Below are 27,059 nucleotides of genomic sequence, written 5' to 3'. Positions count from 1 at the left end.
ATACCATAATTTATTAATCCATTCATGGATCAATGGGCACTTGGGCTTTTTCCATGACTTAGCAATTATGAATTGGGCTGCAATAAACATTCTGGTACAAATATCTTTGTTATGTTGTGATTTTTGGTCTTCTGGATATATGCCCAGCAGAGGGATTACAGGATTGAATGGCAGATCTATTTTTAGATCTCTGAGTGTTCTCCATATATCTTTCCAAAAGGAATGTATTAATTTGCATTCCCACCAGCAGTGCAGAAGTGTTCCCTTTTCTCCGCATCCACGCCAACATCTCTGGTCTTGAGATTTTGTGATATAGGCTAGTCTCAGTGGAGTTAGATGATATCTCAAAGTAGTTTTGATTTGCATTTCTCTAATGATTAAAGATGATGAGCATTTTTTCATATGTCTGAAGGCCGTGCGCCTGTCTTCTTCAGAGAAGTTTCTCTTCAAATCCCTTGCCCAGCCTGCGACGGGATCCCTTGTTTTTTTCTTGCTGATGCGTTTGAGTTCTCTGTGGATTCTGGTTACTAAACCTTTGTCAGAGATATACCCTGCAAATATCTTCTCCCATTCTGAGGGCTGTTTGCTTGCTTTACTTACAGTGTTCTTAGCTGTGCAGAAGCTTTTTAGTTTGATCAAGTCCCAGTTGTGTATTTTTGAAGCTGCTTCAATTGCCCAGGGGGTTCTCCTCATGAAATACTCACCCAGACCAATTTCTTCAAGGGTTTTCCCTGCATTCTCCTCTAGTATTTTTATAGTTTCATGTCTTAAGTTTAAATCTTTAATCCAATGAGAGTCTATCTTAGTTAATGGTGAAAGGTGTGGGTCCAATTTCAGTCTTCTGCAGGTTGCCAGCCAGTTCACCCAGCACCATTTGTTAAATAGGGAATCTTTTCCCCACTGAATGTTTTTAATTGGCTTGTCAAAAATCAAATAGTGGTAAGTAGCTGGATTCATCTCTTGGTTCTCTATTCTGTTCCAGATATCTACTTCTCTGTTTTTGTGCCAATACCATGCTGTTTTGATCACTATTGATTTGTAGTAAAGTCTGAGGTCTGGTAGTGTGATTCCTCCTGTTTTGTTTTTATTTCTGACTAATGTCTTGGCTATTCGAGGTTTTTTCTGATTCCATATAAAACGAAGTATTGTTTTTTCAAGATCTTTAAAATATGACAGTGGAGCTTTAATAGGGAGTGCGTTGAAATTATATATTGCTTTGGGTAGTAGGGACATTTTGACAATGTTGATTCTTCCCAGCCATGAGCATGGTATGTTTTTCCATTTGTTAACATTTTCAGCTATTTCTTTTCTTAGAGTTTCATAGTTCTCTTTATAGAGATCTTTCACTTCTTTTGTTAGGTAAATTCCCAAATATTTCATCTTCTTTGGCACGACTGTGAATGGGATAGAGTCCTTAACTGCTTTTTCAACTTGACTGTTGTTGGTGTATATAAAGGCTACCGATTTATGGATGTTGATTTTGTAACCTGAGACGCTGCTGTATTCCTTGATCACTTCTAGGAGTTTTGTAGTAGAGTCCCTAGTATTTTCCAGATACACAATCATATCATCTGCGAAGAGCGAAAGTTTGATCTCTTCTGACCCTATATGGATACCCTTGATCGCCTTTTCTTCCCTAATTGCGGTGGCTAAAACTTCCATTACAATGTTGAAAAGCAATGGAGACAATGGGCAGCCTTGTCTGGTTCCTGATCTGAGTGGAAATGATTCCAATTTAACTCCATTCAATATGATATTGGCTGTGGGTTTGCTGTAGATGGCCTCTATCAGTTTAAGAAAAGTCCCTTCTAGACCAATTTTCTTGAGTGTTCTGATCATGAAGGGATGCTGGATATTATGAAAAGCTTTTTCTGCATCAATTGAGATAATCATATGGTCTTTGTTTTTTAATTTGTTTATATGCTGAATTACATTTATAGATTTACGTATATTGAACCAGCCTTGACACCCTGGGATAAAACCAACTTGGTCATGATGTATAATTTGTTTGATGTGTTGCTGGATTCTGTTTGTTAGGATCTTGTTGAATATTTTTGCATCTATATTCATTAGTGATATTGGTCTATAATTTTCTTTTCTTTTTGGGTCTTTTCCTGGTTTGGGGATCAGGGTGATGTTTGCTTCATAGAACGTGTTGGGTAGTCTTCCTTCTTTTTCTACATTTTGGAACAGGTTGAGTAATATAGGTACTAATTCCTCTTTAAAGGATTGGTAGAATTCTGATGTGAAACCATCTGGTCCCCGGCTTTTCTTTTTAGGGAGGTTTTGTATAGTTGATGCTATTTCTGAACTTGATATGGGTCTGTTCAACATTTCCACTAGATTCTGGTTAAGTCTTGGAAGGTGGTGTGCTTCCAAGTATTAGTCAATTTCCTTCAGATTTTCATATTTCTGAGAATAAAGTTTCTTGTAATATTCATTAAGGATTTTTTGGATTTCTGATGAGTCTGTTGTTATTTCGTCTTTGTTGTTTCTGATTGATGATATTAGAGATTTTACTCTTTTTTTTCTGATTAGGTTGGCCAGAGGTTTATCTATTTTATTGACCTTTTCAAAAAACCAGCTTTTTGATTTATTGATCTGTTGTATTATTCTTTTGTTTTCAATTTCATTTAATTCTGCTCTAATTTTGGTTATTTCTTTTCTTCTACTGGGTTTGGGGTTGGAATGTTCTTCCTTTTCCAGTTGCTTGAGATGTCCCATTAAGTTGTTAACTTCCTCTCTTTCCGTTCTCTTGAGGAAGGCTTGCAGTGCTATAAATTTCCCTCTTAGAACTAACTGCCTTAGCGGTGTCCCAGAGGTTCTGATAGTTTGTGTCTTCATTGTCGTTTTGTTTAAAAAAATTGCCGATTTCTTTCTTAATCTCATCTCTGACCCAGCTATCCTTCAGCATAAGGTTATTTAACTTCCATGTTTTTGTATGAGTATGCAGATTCCTGTTGTTACTCAATTCAAGTTTTATTCCATGATGGTCCGAGAAGATGCATGGAATAATTTCTATTCCTTTAAATTTACTGAGGTTAGACTTGTGACCTAAAATGTGGTCAATTTTGGAGTAAGTTCCGTGGGCTGATGAGAAGTATGTGTATTCAGTTTTGTTGGGATGAAATGTTCTGTAGATGTCTGCTAAATCTAAATATTGGATGGTTAGGTTTAAATTTAAGATTTCTTTGCTCAGCTTCTTGCTGGAGGATCGATCCAACACTGCCAAAGGAGTGTTGAAATCTCCGACGATTATGGAGCTGGAGGAAATCAAGTTACTCATGTCTGTTAGAGTTTCTCTTATAAATTGAGGTGCATTCTTGTTGGGTAGATATTAATAATTGAGATCTCATCATGTTGAGTATTACCCTTAACAAATATGAAGTGACCATTCTTGTCCTTCCTTACTTTTGATGGTTTAAAGCCTACTGTATCTGCAAATAAAATTGCAACACCTGCTTTTTTCTGATTACCATTTGCCTGAAATATGGATGACCATCCTTTCGCCCTGAGTCTGTATTTGTCTTTTAAGTTAAGATGTGACTCTTGTATGCAACAAATATCTTGCTTGAGTTTTTGTATTCAGTCAGCTAACCTATGCCTCTTTAGAGGACAGTTGAAGCCATTCACATTGATGGAGAGTATTGATAAGTCTGGTGGAATTTTAGGTATCGAGTTTTTCAAAGGTCCAGTGGACATTTTTAATCCTTTCGCCAGTGTGGAAGTTGGAGTTTGATCCGAAGTTTCTGAGTGAGTTTACTTTTGTGGTATAGGATTGGGTTGGTCATTGTGGAGGATAGGTCTGAGAATATCCTGAAGAACTGGTTTACTTATGGCAAATTTTTTTCAACATATGAATGTCATTGAAGTATTTAATTTCTCCATCATAGATGAAACTCAGTTTAGCTGGATACAAGATCCTGGGTTGAAAGTTATTTTGCTTTAGGAGATTAAAAGTTGATGACCACTCTCTTCTGGCTTGAAAAGTTTCAGCAGAGAGATCTGCAGTTATTCTAATATTCTTACCTTTGTATGTAATAGTTTTATTTCACCGGGCTGCTTTGAGAATCTTCCATGTTAACTTTAGTGAAGCTAATTATGATATGTCTGGGGGATGACTTATTGGGGTTGAATCGTGCTGGGGTTCTGAAGCTGTCTGCTATCTGAATTTCAGATTCTCTAGGCATGTCTGGAAAATTTTCTTTCATAATTTCATGCAGAAGGGCCTCTGTGCCCTTCGAGGCCACTTCATCATTCTCAGAAATCCCAATAATTCGTAAATTGCTTTTTTTCAAATTATCTGAGAGCTCTCTGAGTGAGTGATCAGTTTTTGCTCTCCATTTCTCTTCCTCTTTGAGAGATTGGGATCGTTTGAAGACTTTATTTTCAATGTCAGAAATCCTTTCTTCTGCTTGCTCCATTCTGTTGCTGAGGGATTCTACTGTATTTTTCGTATCTCTGAGGGCTGTAAATTCTTGCTTCAGTGTGTCTAAGTCTTTGGTGGTTTTGTCTTTAAATTCGTTAAATTCTTGAGACAACTTTTGAATTTCTCCTCGAATTCCTAATTCCATTTTATTAATCTTGTCTGCAATCCAAATTCTGAATTTGATTTCTGACATCTCAGCCAGTTGTTTATGAATGGGATCTTCAATCACATCTGCCGTATCTTTTCTTGGGGGGGTTGATCTATTCTGGTTATTCATGTTACCAGAGCTTTTCCGCTGATTCCGCCCCATGGTTATTTTACTCCCTTTGATTTTTCCCCTGGGGCTTTATCAAGGGCCCGTACAGTGTTGTGGCCTGAGAAACTGGGGCCCTGTCTTGTGTGGTGGAGTTAAATGGTTCTGTCTTGTTTTCAGCTGGTTTCTGTTCAATCCTATTGCAACTTCTACTCTGGCTTGAAGTCTCAGCTTTGTGGAAAAATCAGCAATTAAGTCACCCCGCCTGCCCCCCTCTGGCCCCAGTTGGAAAAGGAGAATCAAACCTTCCTACAACCGCACACCCAGGGCACCGCCTGAAAAGTCCTCAGTCTATTAGCCCAGTTCAAAAGGTCCAAATCAACTGTCTCAATCGGCACCTGTCTTGGGTGGGAGAGTTCAAGAGGTCTCTGGGAACTGGATCACAGGGGCCTGGTGACTCCTCTGACAAAGCTCATCGCAGTGCAGCGTGGAGTCAGGAGGAGCCACCCAGCAAACAGAGCAGTCTGGGAAGGTTGACGTCTCCTTCCCCACTTTGCCCCTCCATCAGACCCAGTCACTGGTATCTCTGCAGATGGCTAACCCAGTTGCCTGCAGTGAACAGACACTCCAGGGGTTTGCACCTGCCTGAATCGCAAGGAAGTCTGCCAGGCCCCCGCAGACTGCCGCTATTTAGCAGGAGGAGATGGGGCCTGACATCTTTGAGTACTTGATGCAGGTGATGGGAAGGAGGTGTTCACTCAGGTTTAGCCCCGTCCCTGATAGGTGCTGTTAACAGAACAGAACAGAACAGAACAGAACAGACAACTTTGCGGGGTTCTGTCTCTGTTCCTGCCGAAATCGCCTACAGAAGACGGGCTGTTCTGAGTTCAAACGTCTTTGCTGCTGGAGGTTTGTGTCCTCTTTGCTGCTGAAGGCTTGCGTCCGATCACCTCTCTGGGTCAGCCCCGCCCTGGAAGCTTCCCGGGTTTGTGAGCAGTGTCAGGAAATCCCCTGCTTACCGGTGGCCTCCTCTGGTTGCCCAGGGAGACAGGGGGTGTGGCCTCAGAATATCCAGAAGTGAGCCGTAGCTCTGCCTCCAGGGAACTGCCGCTCTGGTGTGGGCACTTAGCTGACCCTTTTCTCCTCTGTCTCTTGCGCCCCAGAGTCAGCACTGAGCAGCCGCAGTTTATGCTGGGTCCACACCCCTCGAGAGATTCCCCCAAGAATCCGAACTCTTGGGGGACAGGCCCCCAGACCCCGAGTGGGAGTGGGGGGGAAGCTAGAGTTTCATTCAGTTTTATGCCTGGCCGTACTGTTGCCCGCCCAGGGAGGGCTGCTGCACCGAACCGCAGGGAAGTGCCACCAAGGCTTGATTTCCCCTCAGCAGAGTGCCCTCTCCTCGCTCAGCGCTGACCTGATGCAGCTCGGGCACTGTGCACTCCCCTCGAGAAATCACCCAAGGATCCGAACTCCTGGGGGATAGGCCTCCAGACCCCGAGTGAGAGTAGGGGCGCTCAGCGGGGAAGCTAGAGTTTTATTCAGTTTTGTGTAGTAATGTTGCCCGGGGAGGGCTGCTGCACCCCACCACAGGAAAGTGCCGCTGAGGCGTAACTCCCCCTCAGCCCGGTGCCCTCTCCTCGCTCGTGTGTCTCAGAGTCTGCGCTGACCAGTTGCAGCTCGGGCACTGTGCGCTCCCCTCAAGAAATCACCCAAGGATCCGAACTCCTGGGGGACAGGCCCCCAGACCCCGAGTGAGAGTGGGGGGGAAGCTAGAGTTTCATTCAGTTTTATGCCTGGCCGTATTGATGCACCACACCACAGGGAAGTGCCGCCGAGGCGTGACTCCCCCTCAGCCCGGTGCCCTCTCCTCACTCGCGTGCCTCAGAGTCAATGCTGACCAGTCGCAACTCGGGGACTGTCCACTCCCCTTGAGAAATCACTCAAGAATCCGAACTCCTGGGGGACAGGCCTCCAGACCTCAGTGGGCGGGAGGGGAGTGTTGGGGATTCAGGGTTGCCGGCAAAGGATTTTTAAAGTTTTATTCAGTTTTATGCCCGGCAGGAGAACGCCACGGCACCCCAGTAGGGGAGGTAGGTCCAGTTTTTAGAAGGTCTCTCCCGTGGAGTGTAGTGGGAGGGCCTTTAATTTCTGCCCGTTTGTTTAAATGTGGGGCTCTTGAGCCGGTCTCATGGGGGAGGGGGACTCCCGTCCACTTGGTGCTGGATTTTGTACCTTTTGTTTGCGTCCTTGTGATCACAGCTTGCCTCAGCGGTGTTGATGTGCGTTCTTCAACCTTCTCTCTTGGTGTGGCTCAAGTCCACCAGGATACTTACTAAATTCCTGTCCCTTAACTCTCCTTCTGGACGGGAGCCTCTGTTGAAAGCTGGCTTCAGTCCGCCATCTTGTCTCCCTAATTATAAATGAGCACTTTAAATGAGTTTATTTCTTCCTCAGCTACTTGGGATCACTGGAGCTCAGGAGTTTGAGGTTGCATTTAACTGTGATGACCCCACTGCAGCACTTTAGCTGAGGCAACAGAGTGAGACCCTGTCTCAAAAAAACAAAAAAACTTGAGTTTTTTGGTTCTTGGATACCTGGCACAAAGGAAACCAAATGGGCTGAGCAAAATTTTAAGCTTTAATTTTGAAAGCTAAGAATTTTTTTTTTTTTTTGTAGAGACAGAGTCTCCCTGTACTGCCCTCGGGTAGAGTGCCGTGGCATCACACGGCTCACAGCAACCTCTAACTCTTGGGCTTACGCGATTCTCTTGCCTCAGCCTCCCGAGCAGCTGGGACTACAGGCGCCCGCCACAACGCCCGGCTATTTTTCTGTTGCAGTTTGGCGAGGGCTGGGTCCGAACCCGCCACCCTCGGCGTATGGGGCCGGCGCCCTACTCACTGAGCCACAGGCGCTGCCCCGAAAGCTAAGAATTTTTTAAAAGGTAACAATTTGTCACTTTGGGAGGCTGAGGCAGGTGGACTGCTTGAGCTTAGGAGTGAGAGACCAGCCTGAGCAAGAGTAAGACCTCGCTGGTCTCTACTAAAAATAGAAAAACCAGCCAGGCAGGGTGATGGTCACCTATAGTCCCAGTTACTTGGGAGGCTGAGGCAAGAAGATAGCTTGAGCCCAGGAGGTTGAGGTTGCTGTGAGCTCTGATGCCACAGCAGAGACTCTGTCTACCAACCCAACAGAGACTCTGTCTCAAAAAAAAAAAAAGGTAAACATTTCTGCATTGCTTCAAAACAATAATAGTATTTCCTTTGTCCCAAAATTCCATGCAGAATATTGAATTATACCTGACTACTGCCCAGAGTTCTTAAAATAAGCATATATTATGGATTAGATTTCACTCACATTAGTAAGTATCTAGGAGAAGCAGGCAAAAAGAATTCCAATAACTTTTTTTTCACTATTAAAGAAAGTTGTTGAAGTTTTTAGAAGGTAGAATTCAAAGAAATTTACTGTTTTCTCAGAAAAATATGTATTTAAAACTCCAAAGACAGACAAAGCTCTTCGAGTCAGATCATTTTGCATTTGGCTTCTGAAAATAGATTTTCAAACTAGTAAGTAAGATAAAAGGTCAAGTTGAAGCTTTGTTTCAGGTTATTCGCTTTGTTCTGGCCAGGGTTTTATAAGAACTAAAGAGTGTGCTTCCGAATGTGAGAAAGGCCACAACGTTTATAAACTAGAGTCTAGTTTATAAACTAAAATGCTGGAAGTCATTCTGATTCCAGAGGGAGCATTAAGGCCGCAATGGAAAGCTGTGTTACTGGTTAGATGAAATTGCATTTCCAGCGCCACATCCCGCCATCCCTGATGGTAAATAAATAAATAAATATTTTCTTCTAAATTGAGATAATTTCCCATAGTTATTTTCTAAAAACAGCAAAAGCTGAAATTCAGTAAAGAATATTCTGACCATGCCTCCAACTCAACAAAAAAGAGTTGCGAGAAATAAAGTGCAACCCACCTATCAAATCCGCTCCCTGTGCCCCTCGGAGACCCGACTAACCCCCCCTTAGTCCTCGGTTCTGCGGGGCCTGCGAGCTTCACTTCACGGCACCCGGCCCGTCTCCGTGCAGAGCCACCATCTCCCTGCTTCTCTCCGGTCACCTCCCACACCTGCATGTGTTTCTTAGTTTGGTTCAACTCACTCCAGACATAAACCCCAACACCATCAGTCTGCGAAAACCAAACAAAACCAAAAAAACCACAACTCACCCGGAAGCAACTTTATCAAAAAGCCCCAGAGCGACAAAAAGCTGTAGAATGGAGGACCTCTTGGGCTATACATTCATTTTTTTCTCTCATCCCTCCTACACCCCACGTACTGCCATCCTACACTCACGTACTGCCCTCCTACCCTCCTACCCGCTGTACTGCCCTCCTACCCCCCAGTACTGCCCTCCTACCCCCCACGTACTGCCCTCCTACCCTCCTACCCGCTGTACTGCCCTCCTGCCCCCACGTACTGCCCTCCTGCCCCCACGTACTGCCCTCCTACCCTCCTACCCGCTGTACTGCCCTCCTACCCTCCACGTACTGCCCTCCTACCCCCCACGTACTGCCCTCCTACACCCCACGTACTGCCCTCCTGCCCCCACGTACTGCCCTCCTACCCGCTGTACTGCCCTCCTGCCCCCACATACTGCCCTCCTACCCTCCTACCCACTGTACTGCCCTCCTACGCCCCACGTACAGCCCTCCTACCCCCCCACGTACTGCCCTCTTACCCTCCTACCCACTGTACTGCCCTCCTACCCCCCACGTACTGCCCTCCTGCCCCCATGTACTGCCCTCCTACCCGCTGTACTGCCCTCCTGCCCCCACATACTGCCCTCCTACCCTCCACGTACTGCCCTCCTACCCTCCTACCCACTGTACTGCCCTCCTACGCCCCACGTACAGCCCTCCTACCCCCCACGTACTGCCCTCTTACCCTCCTACCCACTGTACTGCCCTCCTACCCCCCACGTACTGCCCTCCTACCCTCCACGTACCGCCCTCCTACCACCCACGTACTGCCCTCCTACCCCCCACGTACTGCCCTCTTACCCCCCACGTACTGCCCTCCTGCCCCCATTACTGCCCTCCTACCCCCCATGTACTGCCCTCCTACCCCCCACGTACTGCCCTCTTACCCTCCTACCCACTGTACTGCCCTCCTACACCCCACGTACTGCCCTCCTACACCCCACATACTGCCATCCTACACCCCACTACTGCCCTCCTGCCCCCACGTACTGCCCTCCTACCCCCCACGTACTGCCCTCCTACCCCCCACGTACTGCCCTCTTACCCTCCTACCCACTGTACTGCCCTCCTACACCCCACGTACTGCCCTCCTACACCCCACATACTGCCATCCTACACCCCACTACTGCCCTCCTGCCCCCACGTACTGCCCTCCTACCCCCCACGTACTGCCCTCCTACCCCCCACGTACTGCCCTCCTACCCCCCATGTACTGCCCTCTTACCCTCCTACCCACTGTACTGCCCTCCTACCCCCCACGTACTGCCCTCCTACCCCCCACGTACTGCCCTCCTACCCCCCATGTACTGCCCTCTTACCCTCCTACCCCCCACTACTGCCCTCCTACCCTCCTACCCGCTGTACTGCCCTCCTACCCCCCACGTACTGCCCTCCTACCCCCCATGTACTGCCCTCTTACCCTCCTACCCACTGTACTGCCCTCCTACCCCCCACTACTGCCCTCCTACCCTCCTACCCGCTGTACTGCCCTCCTACCCCCACTACTGCCCTCTTACCCCCCATGTACTGCCCTCCTGCCCCCATGTATTGCCCTCCTACCCCCCACGTACTGCCCTCCTACCCCCCATGTACTGCCCTCTTACCCTCCTACCCACTGTACTGCCCTCCTACCCCCCATGTACTGCCCTCCTACCCCCCACGTACTGCCCTCCTACCCCCCATGTACTGCCCTCTTACCCTCCTACCCACTGTACTGCCCTCCTACCCCCCATGTACTGCCCTCTTACCCTCCTACCCCCCACGTACTGCCCTCCTACACCCCACGTACTGCCCTCTTACCCTCCTACCCACTGTACTGCCCTCCTACGCCCCACGTACAGCCCTCCTACCCCCCACGTACTGCCCTCTTACCCTCCTACCCACTGTACTGCCCTCCTACCCCCCACGTACTGCCCTCCTACCCCCCATGTACTGCCCTCTTACCCTCCTACCCACTGTACTGCCCTCCTACCCCCCATGTACTGCCCTCTTACCCTCCTACCCCCCACGTACTGCCCTCCTACCCCCCACGTACTGCCCTCTTACCCTCCTACCCACTGTACTGCCCTCCTACCCCCCACGTACTGCCCTCCTACCCTCCACGTACCGCCCTCCTACCACCCACGTACTGCCCTCCTACCCCCCACGTACTGCCCTCTTACCCCCCACGTACTGCCCTCCTGCCCCCATTACTGCCCTCCTACCCCCCATGTACTGCCCTCCTACCCCCCACGTACTGCCCTCTTACCCTCCTACCCACTGTACTGCCCTCCTACACCCCACGTACTGCCCTCCTACACCCCACATACTGCCATCCTACACCCCACTACTGCCCTCCTGCCCCCACGTACTGCCCTCCTACCCCCCACGTACTGCCCTCCTACCCCCCACGTACTGCCCTCCTACCCCCCATGTACTGCCCTCTTACCCTCCTACCCCCCACTACTGCCCTCCTACCCTCCTACCCGCTGTACTGCCCTCCTACCCCCCACGTACTGCCCTCCTACCCCCCATGTACTGCCCTCTTACCCTCCTACCCACTGTACTGCCCTCCTACCCCCCACTACTGCCCTCCTACCCTCCTACCCGCTGTACTGCCCTCCTACCCCCCACTACTGCCCTCTTACCCCCCATGTACTGCCCTCCTGCCCCCATGTATTGCCCTCCTACCCCCCACGTACTGCCCTCCTACCCCCCATGTACTGCCCTCTTACCCTCCTACCCACTGTACTGCCCTCCTACCCCCCATGTACTGCCCTCCTACCCCCCACGTACTGCCCTCCTACCCCCCATGTACTGCCCTCTTACCCTCCTACCCACTGTACTGCCCTCCTACCCCCCATGTACTGCCCTCTTACCCTCCTACCCCCCACGTACTGCCCTCCTACACCCCACGTACTGCCCTCTTACCCTCCTACCCACTGTACTGCCCTCCTACGCCCCACGTACAGCCCTCCTACCCCCCACGTACTGCCCTCTTACCCTCCTACCCACTGTACTGCCCTCCTACACCCCACGTACAGCCCTCCTACACCCCACATACTGCCATCCTACACCCCACGTACTGCCCTCCTACACCCCACATACTGCCATCCTACACCCCACGTACTGCCCTCCTGCCCCCACGTACTGCCCTCCTGCACCCCAGTACTGCCCTCCTACCCCCCACGTACTGCCCTCCTGCCCCCACGTACTGCCCTCCTACCCCCCATGTACTGCCCTCTTACCCTCCTACCCACTGTACTGCCCTCCTACCCCCCACGTACTGCCCTCCTACCCCCATGTACTGCCCTCTTACCCTCCTACCCCCCACGTACTGCCCTCCTACACCCCACGTACTTCCCTCTTACCCTCCTACCCACTGTACTGCCCTCCTACGCCCCACGTACAGCCCTCCTACCCCCCACGTACTGCCCTCTTACCCTCCTACCCACTGTACTGCCCTCCTACGCCCCACGTACAGCCCTCCTACCCCCCACGTACTGCCCTCTTACCCTCCTACCCACTGTACTGCCCTCCTACGCCCCACGTACAGCCCTCCTACCCCCCACGTACTGCCCTCTTACCCTCCTACCCACTGTACTGCCCTCCTACCCCCCACGTACTGCCCTCTACCCCCCACATACTGCCCTCCTACACCCCACATACTGCCCTCCTACCCCCCACGTACTGCCCTCTTACCCTCCTACCCACTGTACTGCCCTCCTACACCCCACGTACTGCCCTCCTACACCCCACATACTGCCCTCCTGCCCCCCACGTACTGCCCTCCTGCCCCCACCTACTGCCCTCCAACCCCCCACCTACTGCCCTCCTGCCCCCCACGTACTGCCCTCCTAACCCCATGTACTGCCCTCCTGCCCCCACGTACTGCCCTCCTATCCCCACTTACTGCCCTCCTACCCCCCATGTACTGCCCTCCTGCCCCCACGTACTGCCCTCCTACACCCCACATACTGCCCTTCTTACCCCACATACTGCCCTCCTACCCTCCCCCCCACGTACTGCCCTTCTACCCCCACATACTGCCCTCCTAACCCCACGTACTGCCCTCCTACCCCCATGTACTGCCCTCCTAATCCCACGCACTGCCCTCCTACCCCCCACATACTGCTCTCCTACCCTCCCTCCCACGGAATGCCCTCCTACTGCCACATACTGCCCCAGAGCAAACTGCAAAGTCATTCTCTTGTTGCCCACAAAAGTTTTAACTTTTCACCTTTGAGTCAGGGATTTTACCAACAAATACATTCTTCTCAAGAGGCATTCTGATGATAGGCTGGGCGAGGTAGCTCATGCCTGTAATCCTAGCACTCTGGGAGGCCAAGGCGGGTGGATTGCCTGAGTTCAGGAGTTAAGAGACCAGCCTGAGCCAGAGCCAGAGCCAGACGCTTCTCTAAAAAGAGCCAGGGAGGTGTGGCTAGGCCCCTGTAGTCCCAGCTACTTAGGAGGCTGAGACAAGAGAATAGCTTGAGCCCAAGAATTTGAGGTTGCTGTGAGCTGTGACACTACAGCACTCTACCAAGAGTGACAAAGTGAGACTCTGTCTTTAAAGAAAAAAGGCTTTCTGATTATCACAAATTTCTGTCTTGTTAAAATAACATGAAAACTGCCTTGTAAGCTTTGGAAACCTAAAAACAGAAGTAGTTATCTGTCCTCAGGGACAAAACGCTGGATGAATTTAGTTGATAAACATACTCATTTTGACAAAGCCAACCTGCATAATGCTGTATAATGTCTAGAACTCTACCGACATTATTTCCTTCAAAAGTTGGTGCCTAATTCCATCTCCCCAAAGTGGACTAGACTTAATAACTTGCTTCTAATGAATAAATTGTGCTGGAAATGATTCCATGTGACTTCTAATGCTAGGTCATAAAAAGGATAGTACTTCCCTCTGGATCTTTTTGAAGGGTAAGCCAGTCACTATTTTGTGAGGACACCCAAGCAGCCTCATGGAGAAAAACTAGGGTGGAGAGACTGGCATGGGGAGGAACCAGCTTGCCAGACATGGGATTGGGCCACCTTGAGAGCAGTTCTCCAGTTTCAGCTAGGTCTTCAGATGATTTCAGCCACGTCTGACATCTTGACTATAAGGCCAGCTATGCTGTTCTAGAATCCTTGACCCATAAAAACTGTGAGCATAATAAATTCTTATTGTTGTTTTAAACCACTAAATTTTGGAGTAATTACAGAGCAATAGATAATTAATATGAATAGATACTAACACAAATTTCTTAGAAAAACTAGATTTTTAAAAAAACGAATGAATGAAAATTCAAATCAGAACATTGCTATGAGACAAGATACCAGGAATGGTGAGGTCTAGTAGATCAGAGGTCTTCTCAAGGAGACCCCAAGGATACACCTGAGGGGTCCTCCCTATGGTGACTCAGCTCTTAGGGATTTGTAGGAACTTCCTGGGACCTGGAAATTTCCACATCTGTGGAATCCTGTAGTTCTGTAGGGGCTGGAACAGCTTCTCCAGGTTGATTCAAACTGACCAATGAGAAAGGTACCCAATAGGTTGGAACTTTTTGACTGGAGATAAAAAGGAGAAGACTGACCCAGTAGGGGAGCGTGGCCATTTTGAATTCACCTATGTGGGCTGAATTTGCTCCGCTGGCTGAATAAAAACCTTTTCCTCTTAAATATGGTGTTTGGGTGTTCATTCTGTCCTTTGGGCCATGTTTACCCACAACAGCAACAGAAAGAAAATTAGTTAATTAGGGATCATTTTTTCTAGCTGTGCATCCTTGACTCCCTCAGATCCACACTTCCCAAATTTTTCATGTGTGAAAGAACCAGCTAGGTAATCTCCTTTAAATGCAAATTCTGCAAATTCTGCAAACTGGCATTTCTAGCAAGATCTAAGGCCAAGTCAGCATTGCTGGCTGAGGCCTTCCCATATGGCACTCACCGGGACTCCATTCATCCTCACAGGTGACGTTCAGGGTTATGGGTCACCTTGTGTTGGAAACACAGGCAATGTTGAACTTTCTGAGCCCCGTGTTCCAGGAAAATAGGAGAGACTAAGAAACCACCCTCCCCTTATCTTTTTGTGCACCAGAAAATGATTCACTGCAAGGAATTCCTCCCCCTCATACAACTTGGAAAAGACTTGCAGATGATCTCTTCATTTACCTAAGACAAGGTCAGACTCAGACCCTCCGATTTTCATTCTGAGTCTGGTGAATAATTAGCTGCACTCTTTGTCCCCAGTGACCACCCTGGACGAAATGCTGCCTAACTTGACAGTGCCCTGACCTTACTCAGGCCCCTTCACTTTTCCCAGGCTCCTCGACTTTGGCCCTTCCGTTGAGGGTCCAAATGTAGAACAGCCTCTCCTTAAGGACTGCTCCTGAGAACGAGTTTGGTCCCATCACCTTCATCTGTCTCCTCCCACACTCGGCTCTTCCTCACCTTCTTTACTCCACTTGATACAAGACAGCCCTTTCTGCAGACCTCAGCAGATCAGCTCCCGATGTTCCCTGCGTGGTCTCCTCTCCCACTGCAGCCATCTCCCTGTCCCCACCACAGGAATCCTTTTGAATATTGCCTTCCTTACCCAAGTCTCACAGGTTTTTTACTTGACAGCTTCCCTTGGGCTTTGATGAGTTTACTCTTTGGTTTGAGAGATGTTGAGTCCTTGAAAGTTGGAAATCTCTTATCTGTATCTAAAGGAAGCTGCTTATCACATACGATAGTCACGCCTTAGTTATCTGTGTCTCACAGTAGATTGGCAAGCCCCTGATGGCAGGGACCACATCTGACCTGCTCCTGGTGTACCCTTCATGCCTTTTACAACCCATCACTTGGGTCGGCACTTTGTGTCTGCTGACACGTATTACAGTTCAGGCAGCATGTCTAGAGATTGCTAGAATATTTTAAAGTTTGTGATTTACTTACAATGTTTAGGAAATTAATACAGATAAAAAAATATTTTGCCTAATTATTTGAGCATGTATCTCTTCTAATTGTCCTTTCAGTAAGAAGAATCTCATATTCAAAATAGGAAATTTGGAGGGCAGCACCTATGGCTCAAAGAGGTGGGGCGCCAGCCCCCTATGCCGGAGCTGGCGGGTTCAAACCCAGCCCTGGCCAGAAACTGCAAAATAGGAAATTTGGATTATTGGCATCTGGGTTTGCTTTCATTCTGAATGAGTCTTTACTGAACACGAAGTAAAAGTCCTTCAAACCTCAGGATCTCGTAAAGTTGCCCATAAAGTCACCATAGACAGGGACTCTGAGAAATCATAGCTAATGGATCTTTACAGTAGACCCTCTATGGCTGACCACCCCCATATATTGACCACCCCTCTATACTGAACACCTCCCTACACTGACCACCCCCCTACGCTGACCACCTCCCTATACTGACCACCCCCTACACTGACCACCTCCTTATGTTGACCTGATTTTCAAGGACCACACGTGCACCCCTGCAGGTCTCAGAACAGTAGGCCTAGTTTCTTACGTTGACCACCTCTTTTATGTTGACCAGTTGGTTAGAGTCCCTTGAGTAGTCTACTTACAGAGGTTCTACTGCATTTACAAAATATTCATTATAAAATTTTATAAAATATTTATAAAATATCCTGTGTGTATTGGCCACCTCTTTGTAAAATTTTGTGATGAGTATTTTGTAAATAAAGGTATATTTAGCTACAATTTCCCATTTTCCCTATGTATGGCAATGTTAGGGGCAACTTTTGGGATACCCTGTAATTTAAAATGTCTATAAAATTAAGAGATTCTCTTATTTATTTTTCAGAAATATCAGAGGGGAAGCTGTCCAGAAATCAGAAATGGCCTGGAACTAGTAATTTATTAATAAATAAATTTTGGTATCTCAAATAGAAATGTTTTGCCCAAACTAAAGAATATTCATCATGGCCAAGTTTTTTTTTTCCATTTAATCAAATCAAGAGACTCTTTTTCAACTTATGTGAGAGCCTTAGAAATGAAGGGGAAACTTGTAAAAATTAATCAAAAACATTAATCCAGTGCCTACTAAGTACAAGAATTATTTTGGTTGCAACGGCAAAAACTGTAAATCCAAAACAGTCTTTATTTTCAAAAAGTGAATTTACTCCCTTATGTAGTTTAAGAGTTCAAGAGTGAACTTTTTTCTGATGTATAACCCAGGACTCAAACATGACTGGGACTCTGTTCCATTTTCAGGAAGTTTCTGTCTTATGATTCCTTCCAAGATGGGTTCAATGTAATTCATCATTCAGATGCAGTGGGGGAAAAAAGTGTGCTTCTCCCAGAACAGTTTTAAAACATTTCCTCATGTGGAATCGTGTACCCATCCAATTACTGCTCTTGGGAGAGAAAACATGCTTGTTTTAAATGGGAGGTGGGCTTAAGCACATCTAATCACAGTGCTCAAGAAACTTCCCCAGAGGAAATTTATTGTAAACTATTTTTTCTAAATAAAAATGAATGAATTCTGGGTGGTAAGATTAGTCACTGTTCATTACAGCCCCCAAAGAGATTTTTTTAGATGACAGAAAAGTTTAAAATCCATCCCTAGCCACAGAATTTATCACATAGCAGTGAGGTATAAACTACGGATGCATCAAAAACTAACTGAAATTAAAGACTCAGAAGGCTAAGTGGTAAGTTAGTTATATAAATAACAAATGCTTCTCAGAGGAGGAAATCTGACTCTGTGTTTAGTTGATTACCCTCAGATCATCCCTTCCGTTAACGGTTTTAGTAATGGCATGATGTTTTAAAATATTACTGCTCCATCCAAGTGTTTTTGGATGCTTGAGTTTTAACCACATTATTAAGTGATTAGTCTGCAGGCATTAGACCAAAGATATGAGATTTTGAAATAATTTTTCTGTGATTACAATAAAGGTAATAATTTGATTACCATTTGAAATGCTTTTCCATTGGGTTTCATGACTTTCTTTTTTTTCTCCCACATTTAAGGAACAACAGGGAAGACAGTGGGCCTGGAGCATTGGAGGGCAAGCTGGAGTGAGCTGTGGGATGCACTTGGGTAGAGATGAAGTCAGATGGGGCCTTGCAGGTGTGTGATAAAGAATTTGGCCCCAGGCCTGGCCTCATACTTATAATCCTAACACTCTGGAGGCTGAGGCAGCAGATCACTTGAGGTCCTAGTTCGAGACCAGCCTCAGCAAGTGCAAGACCCTGTCTCTACAAGAACACAAATAATTAGAAAAATTAGCCAGGCATGGTGGTGCACACCTGTAGTTCTAGCTAATCAGGAGGCTGAGGCAGGAGGATCACTTGAGCCCAGGAGTTTGAGGTTGCAGTGAGCTATGGTGGTGCCACTGGGCAACAGAGTGAGATCCTGTCTCCAAAAAGAAAATAATAATAATAGTTTGTATTTTCTTCTAAATGATTCATGAGTTTTAGGTAGAAAAGAAACATGGCATGATTTCTATTTTTTTTTAGAGACAGAGTCTCACTTTGTCGCTGTTGGTAGAGTGCTGTGGCATCACAGCTCACAGCAACCTCCAACTCTTGGACTTAGGCGATTCTCTGCGTCAGCCTTCCAAGTATCTGGCACTACAGGTGTTCGCCACATCGCCTAGCTATTTTTTTTGTTGTTGCAGTTTGGCCAGGGCCGGGTTTGAACCACCCGCCACCCTCGGTATATGGGGCCCATGCCCTACTCACTGAGCCACAGGTGCCCCCATGATTTCTGTTTTTTAAAGATGACTTATCTGCCTTGCAGTGAATAGACTGAAAGAGGCAAGTATAAAAATGGGGGAACACTAAACCGCTCCTAGTTAGCCGCTGTTTTCTTGTTTCATATAGAAAGTAGTGTCGGCAGGATGGGCTAACAAACATTGAATGTGGAAGGTGAACAGAAAGGAAGACTGTACCAGTTTTCTGGACTGAGCAACCAGATAGATGGGAAATTTCCTGAGACTGGGAAGACACATCAGTCGGCATCTTGGCAGGATATAGATGCTGTACTCCAAGGAGGAAACTGAGGAAAGTTTAATGAAGGAAGTATTTATAAGGTGTGGACATAGAGGATAGGGATGGGGTCGGGGGGACTGCAGGGTTAGCAATGCAAGGAATGGTGACCATCTCTGGGTCTGGAGGGAAAAGGGAAGTATTGACTGTCCCGTGGAAATGATGACCTTCTCTGTAGGACTGCAACCATTACCAGCCCAAGGCTGGCAGGAAGGGGCCAGGGGACCCAATACCCCAATTCCCTCTCCTCCTGCCCTCCAGCATCCTGCCGGTGCCTCCCATACACAAACCCCAAACAGAAGCCAGAACTCTGAGTTGACCCTGACCACACAGGCAGCATCCAGGCCATAAAGCAGGGTGGAGAAATGGAGATCGTTCAACACAGAGCACTAATGCAGGAACTGTTTTGGAGGGTGGAGATCAGAAGTCACATTTGTACCAACTTAGGTTGAAACATCTGTGAATTACAAATTGATTATTTCAGGCAGGCGTGAGTCTGTAACTCAGAAGGGAGATTTGTGTTGGTGATTGAAAGTGGGCTACTTGTGCACAATGCCAGGGTATTCAGCATGCCACTTGGGTGAAGGGCTCTTCTACAACTTGAACTTTACTTTGGAGGTGAGAACTTTGTAACCTAAAAGTCTGTATTCTCATATTAATTTGAAAATTTAAAAAAATATAAAGAAATAAAATAAAATTGGGCTACTCTTAAAGCAATAGTCAAGATGAGACAACCTAGATGGTTTAGAGAGAGATTACAAAGAGCAGAAATAGAGGACCTTGATAGAAGATTGATTCTGAGAATCCAGAAAGGTAGAGGAAAATCCAGAGGAGTATGATGTCAAGAAATGCAAGGATGGAAAGTAGCAGGAGATGGAGGATGTGGACGATTATATTGAGAGGTCAGTAAAATGAATACAGAAATGTGTTCCCTGGAGTCACTGAGAATAAAGTACAGTCCTAACTCCTTTTGTGCTCTTCAAAATTGTATTTAAAAAATGTTAGCCTGGGCGTGGTGACTCATACCTGCAATTCTAGCACTTTGAGAGGCCCAGGAAGAAGTGTTTAAGTACAGGATTTGGAGACCAGCCTTAGTAATGTAGCAAGGCCCCATAATTTAAAAAAACCAAAACCAAACAAAACCCCAGCCAGGTGTTGTGGCAGGTGCCTGTAGTCTCAGTTACTTGGGATGCTGAGGCAGGAGGATCCCTTGAGCCCAGGAGTTGGAGGTTGCAGTGAGCTATAATGATGCCCCTGCACTCTAGCCTGGACAACAGAGCCAGACAACCTCAAAAAAAAAACAAAAACAAAAATTTTAAACATATACATTTTATAACAAAAGTACACTGACATCTGAAAACTTTCGGAAACAACAATCCACACGGCATTTTTAACCACATCAAATCACTTCCCCAGACAATCTGAGCAACAAATTTTATGAAAAAATAGATAAGGCTCAAATAGTTTTACAGGCAAGTTTTATTAAGTGATCTGTCTTAGGGGACAGCTCACTTCTGTTTTGTAGAAATTTGTCTAGGGAATAGAAATTGGGGATAAGCTCTGTGATTTACTTTTTAAATGTCTTAAAATATTGAGAGTAAAAACAGATAAAGATAGCACAAAAAGGGCAATTACTAATAAAATATTAGTTAATGAAACGCAGTGGTGTATATAACAGAATGCATCAGGACCAGAAAAGAATGCAAGAGTGATTAAACATGGGGAAATCTCCTAGGTTGATTCACTACATAAACGGATTAAAGAAGAAAAAGCGTATAATTAGCTCAATAGATATAGAAAATTATTTGATAAAATTTAACATATGTTCACAATTAAGATATAAAATTCAGTAATGACAATCTAAATATTAAATAGAACATCCTTCAACTTACAAAATGTATTTGTCAAGCACCTAAAGTGAAGACCGTAAGTAACAGTGAACGATTTGAAATGGTCCTTCTACATCAGGAACAAGATAAAATGCTCCTAATCACTGCTTCATTTAACACGGAGCAGTCGCTATGTTATAGGCAACCCACTCCCTTTCCTGTTTGTATTGTAGCTTAGACCACAGCAGTGGAAAGTTATTGGCCTGACCCTGACTTTCTTTTTTCCTGGTTTTAACTGGCCATCTAGTCACCCAGCAGCTCAGCTCTTTCCAGCCAAGCTCTTGACAAACTCTGGACAAACGTGCTCCACACCCGTCCAACTCTCCATAAATTTTCTGTTATTCCTAGACAATGTGATTGTCTTCATGGAAAAGCCAAGAGAACCTCCAGACAAATCCTAAGAAAAAAGATCCAGGAAAGTTACTGGAATCAAGATGAATGTATAAAAGTCAACATGATTCCAATTATACACTAGCAACCAACTGATTAAAAATGTATTGTTTAAAAAGGTCCATTCATAGTAGCAACAAAACCCACGAACTATCTAAATATAAATAAGAGGTAGATGTAAGAGCTAACAAAGAAAATGTCAAAACGTTATTGAAGGACACTAAATAGGATTTAAAGTTTTAGGATGATATATTATGTTCACAGATTCCGACTATCATAAAAACGTCAATTATGAGCAAATTAACCTTTAAATTCTATGTGGTGCAAACAAAAACCTATTTTCTTGAACTTCATAGTCTAATTCTAAATTCAGATAGGAAGAAAAGGACCAATAATAACCTAGAAAAGCATCTTTTCAAAGTGTGATCCAGGGACTCCTAGAGGCTCCCAAGAACCTTTTGGGAGGGGTCACCCAGGGGTCCATGAAGTCAAACTATTTTCCTCCTAATGCCAAGACAGTGTTCGCCTTTTTCATTCTCACTCTTACTGGTGCGCTGTGGAGTCCTCCAGAGGTTACAATGACATGTGGCATCACAACAAAATGCAGAAGCAGCTATGAGAATCGAGCCGTCTTCTATTAAGCCAGACATCAGAGAAATTGCCAGACTGTCAAACAATACCATTTTTCTAAAATTTTGTTTGGAAAATTAGTTATTTTTTATTAAACAAAAAGTTATGTTAACATGCAATGGGTTTACTAAGATTACTTTTAATTTATAAATAAACATTAAAATTTTTTTCACTCATTCTAATAGAGGAAATGTTGACAGACATAATTCACATAAACACAAGCTCTCTGGGGTTCTCAATACATTTTAAGAGTGCAAAGCTGAAATAGCCACCTCCCCAAAAAAGAAGAAAAATAGGGGGATAGACTTTTGTTTGTCCAGATATCAAGACTAATTGTAGAGCTGGAGTAGTCAAATAAGCCAGCAAAAACTAAAGGCTATTACTTGCCAGTTTGAGGCCAGGATGCAAAGCCACAGAGCTCTCATATGCTCCTGGGGGTGCTGAAAATGTGCTCAACCCTTCTGAAGAGTGATTTGGCACTGCTGGGGCTGTGCATGCTGTAGGACTTGGTGATTCCAGTCCTAGATATAAAACCCTAAGGAAATTCAAGCACATGTCCACAGAGAGACAAGAATATGAATTGCAGCACTATTTGTAATGGAGAAAATCTAAAAACAACAGCCATGTCCCCCAGTGGAAATACGCTGGGAAGGATACACACCAGCCCTGCTGTGATGGCTCCCCCTGGGAAGGGGAACAAAGAAATAGGGAGCGGAAACACAGGGGCTTGCCGTTGTATCTGTATTTTTTGTTTGTGTGTGTCAGAGAGGAGAGAGAAAGAGAAAGAGAGAGACAGAGAGAAGAGGAGAAAGGAAAGGAATGTCTTTCAAAGGGGGAGAGAGGCTGAAAATACAGAATTGTGTTAACACTGAGATAGACCTGGGCAATGACATGTGTGGAGTGAATGGGGCCACAGACATGAGATCAAATGTGTTTATTTACATTCTCATTCTTCATGAGGCACACAGTGAAGCCGGTTGCCTACGATGAAAACGTCAAAATTTAATTCAGGTACAAGCGGTCTAAATATACACCACAGTCTAGCTCTTCCTAACACCCTGATAGTGTAAAAGGAAGTTATTTGTTGTGGGTTTTATAACCAAGTTATTTGAAGAAATGCAGTTGAAGCCTGAAGATCAGAGTATTTCAATCTTCTGGTACCTCTTAGGAGGTGCCATATGTTAGAATCATTGTCAGCCAGAAAAACATCCACCACAAAGTGCACCCTTCTGGAGAAATCAGCTTGCATAATGTATCCTGAGAAGCAAATTTGGACAATGGAGTGGCCTCAAGGATGGCCAGTGGTCACTCTGTAGTCTGAGGTCATCTCCGCTCTTAACTGGGGTAGACCCAAATATGATCAGCCAATGGACTGCTGTAAGGAATCATCAGAAGGGTCCTGATCTTGGTTCACTCTTGGGGCAGCAGTGGATCTAGTGAGTTCGTTTCATGGATCACCATTCCAGGATTTCTGGATGGCAGGGTACCTCTCAGCTAAGAAGTGAAGTAGACAAAGTACGGAATACCCTAATTTGTAGTCTAAATGGATGCTAGCTTTAATCATTGTTTCTATTCAATGTCATTAACATTCCTTAAACATGCATGCTAGCGTTCGAATGCTTTTGTCCCCTGAAAAGTTCATGTTAAAACTTAATCTCCAGTGCAATATTAAGAGGTTTGGCTTTTATGAGGTGATCGAATCATGAGAGATCTGCCTCATATGTAGAAGCAGCTCCCTCACTCAAAGGCTTGCTGTCCTCTATGCCTTGTGAGGACACAGCTTTTATCCCTTCAGGAAGATAGCAACGACGTACCACCCTGGAATCAGAGACTGGGTCCTGACCGGACACTGAGCCTGCCGGTCCCATGATCTTGGACTTCCCCACTCCAGAGCTGCAAGAAATAAATTTTTGTTCTTTATAAATTACCCAGTCTGATATTCACTTGCAACAGCACAGACTGAGACAGCATACCTTGTAAAAGGCACCACAGCAGCCTCCTTGCTGGTGATTAGGGATAAAAACAAAAATCAATAAGACATCCTCAATATATACATCAGTAGAAGTAGCAGGCATGGGGGAAGTTAATTTGTTTATTCTAAGTTAGCACTGGCAACTGTTTAACCATAGGGAATGCAGAAAATTCTCTAGGAAAATTCTTAGATCTTCCCATAACACTACAAAGGTCACTCTCACTCATGTAAATAGAAGTAGAATAACATCTACTATGGTTTGAATGTTGTTCCCTTTCCAACCTATGTTGAAATTTAATTGTCAGTAATAGTATTAAGTGGTGTAGAACCTTTAAGAGGTGATTAGGCCATGAGGGCTCTGCCCCATGAATAGATTAATGCTTTTGTCACAGGAGTCAGTTCCTTATGAAAAGATAAGTTTGGTTCCTTTGACTCTTTCTCGCCAGCTCACATTCTATTGCGTGATGATTCAGCAAGAAGGCCTTCTCCAGATGTCAGCTGCTCCACCTTGGACTTCCCAGTCTCCATAACTGCATTCCAATACATTTCTATTCATCATAAGTTCCCAGTCTGTGGTATTCTGTTACAGCAGCACAAATGGACCAAGACAACATCCCTTGTACTTACAATCTGGTATCCTTGTTGAGATTTGATGGAAAGTGAATGTGCATGGCCTTAAGCAAGCTTCAGAAAGGAACAAGATCAGGCCTCTGACCCCTTCCTTTAGATGTTTAAAATTTTAGGAAGGCTGATGTTTTAGGACAGTATCAGCCAAAGTTCTTTGGCAGGAAGGGACCTTAAAGACCTCTAAGAAAACAAGGAAAGTCAGGAGCTGTATTGGTGAGCCTTGTTCCACACAGAATATGCACATCATCTTGGGGAAGAACTGAAAGGCAGCTGTAGACCCAGCCACTCTGAGCGTCAGCTTGGGAGCAAAAACCATCATCACTTGTGCCTCGTGACTTGTGCTGCAGTCAGGACTATGGAGGCAGCTGGTCTTCTATGCCACACTGTATCATAGCTATAGAAGCCATGGTGGAAGACCAAGGCCAATCCCTGGGCAGGTCCCAGGCTCTGGCATTTGTGAATTGGTGACACCACATAAGGCCAAGTAAGCATCTCAGGTCTTGGACCTAAGGTATTGGAGTTCACAAAAGTTTGATGAAGGATTTTACACTAATATAAATTATATGGAGCTAGAATAATCTATGGAAATATAAAAGAAGAATCATTATACCCCAAACTAGTGAAGTGGACTACCCTGGTTAAACACGCATAACCAGAACATCTGCAAAACAAACCATTTTCAGGACTACTGTAGAAGTCTGCAACTAGTGCTAGAGAAATATTCTGAAGAAAGTTTTTTAAAAAAACTCCTAGAAATCATCTTAACTAACAAGAATAGAAACACTTAATAAATGGTTATATATTGTTCAATAATTTCATGTCACGCACTGAAAATATGTTCAGAATTACATTAGTTATACCTCCCAAGAGTTATATGAGTAATCCTGTTTACACATTTTAGAACACCAAATTTGTCAGCAGTGTGAGATGTAGGCACTTCAGTTCAGCCTATAAAATTAAAGTTTAAAAAATAATGTTCTAGATTCTGGAGAGAAAACGTGTAGCCCCCAAAGCCTGCTCCAATATGATACACTTTAACTATGTCCAGAAAGGTGGTGCCAAATGCTGTGTGTACTTGGATGGCATAATGTAAAGCCTGCAAGCAATTGGATCTGCCTTTACCCGTTGGAGTAACAACCAAGGCCAGTGAGACAATTTGCAAAGGTCAGTGAAAAATAAAAATGTGGAGACTATTGTTCAAAAAGTAAGGAACAAAGTGAAATAAAAATGTGGAGACTATTGTTCAAAAAGTAAGGAACAAAGTGTCTTTAAAAAGTACTGAAAATAGAGGGCGGCGCCTGTGGCTCAGTGAGTAGGGTGCCGGCCCCATATGCCGAGGGTGGTGGGTTCAAACCCAGCCCCGGCCAAACTCCACAAAAAAAAATAGCCGGGCATTGTGGCGGGCGCCTGTAGTCCCAGCTGCTCAGGAGGCTGAGGCAAGAGAATCGCGTAAGCCCAAGAGTTGGAGGTTGCTGTGAGCCGTGTGACGCCACGGCACTCTACCCGAGGGCGGTACAGTGAGACTCTGTCTCTACAAAAAAAAAAAAAGTACTGAAAATAGAAATCTGCTTCCTTTTCCCCAAAATATCTCTCTCAACTTGACCTGGTGTTTTTTATTGGCTAGTTGTATTCGTTTTCTATAGCTGCATAACAAATTAGCAGCTTAAAACAACACCCATGTATCGTAGTATTCAGGAGTCAGGAGTCAGCATTGCTTACCTGGGTCCACCGCTTAAAGTATCTTCAAATGCCTAAATCAAAGGTGATTTTCAGGGGCTGAGGTGAGAGGAATACTGGATTATTGGGCACAAAGTTTCAATGGAGAAAGACGAACACTCTTGGACCATCTGCTGCCCAACACTGCGCCCAAAGTCATTGACATACTGTGTGCTGAAGTTTGCTGGGAAGGTGGATCTCACACTAAGTGTTCCCCCACTACAGTGAAATAAAAATAAATAAATAAATTGTAATCTTTTCTATTTGTAGACTATTGGGAGTTCACTCTGACTCTGGAAATGATATTACAAGGATTAAAGAAACATTTTTCTGAGATTTATCTTGAGAGTATTTCAGTTTTTCTACGAAAGTGAAAAAAGCAATGAATAGGAAAACAGCCTGTTTCCTCAACTATATTCATGCTTAGCCCACAGAGTTTTGTAAAGGTGAAGTAAAATAAAGGAAGTCCTTCATAAGCTGGAAAAAGCTATTCAATGTAGAGATATTAGTGTTGAAATTAATAACAGGGACAGAGACTACATCACTAAATTACATTTTTTCTTTTAGAAATCAGATTTTCCAATGAAAAGTGAAGCCGTCATTTTGGTAGGATCCTCCCTCTCACACTGGTTCTAAGAGGTTGATAGTATGAACACTCACTACCAGCAAGGTAGGGAGAGGGCCTCAAGGAACGGTCCATGGCAGAAAAGCAGCCCTAGAATGGGCGGCAGTTGCACCTTAAGAAAGAAGCTCTGCCCTGCTATGTGCTTCTGGCTATGTCGGGGATATGGAGGCATAGATATCCAACTCAGGACTTCCTCTGGATATTGCAGTGATCTTTTCTCTCAGGTTAATGAGTGCTATCACATAATACTTGGAAATAGTCTTAAAATTTTTGGATATGCTAGGAAAAGCAAGATGCATCTCTACTAA

Source organism: Nycticebus coucang, chromosome 10, assembly GCF_027406575.1.
Source record: "Nycticebus coucang isolate mNycCou1 chromosome 10, mNycCou1.pri, whole genome shotgun sequence".
Classification (NCBI taxonomy): Eukaryota; Metazoa; Chordata; class Mammalia; order Primates; family Lorisidae; genus Nycticebus; species Nycticebus coucang.
The sequence above is the reverse complement of the archived record's forward strand: the minus strand, read 5'-3'. Positions refer to the sequence as shown.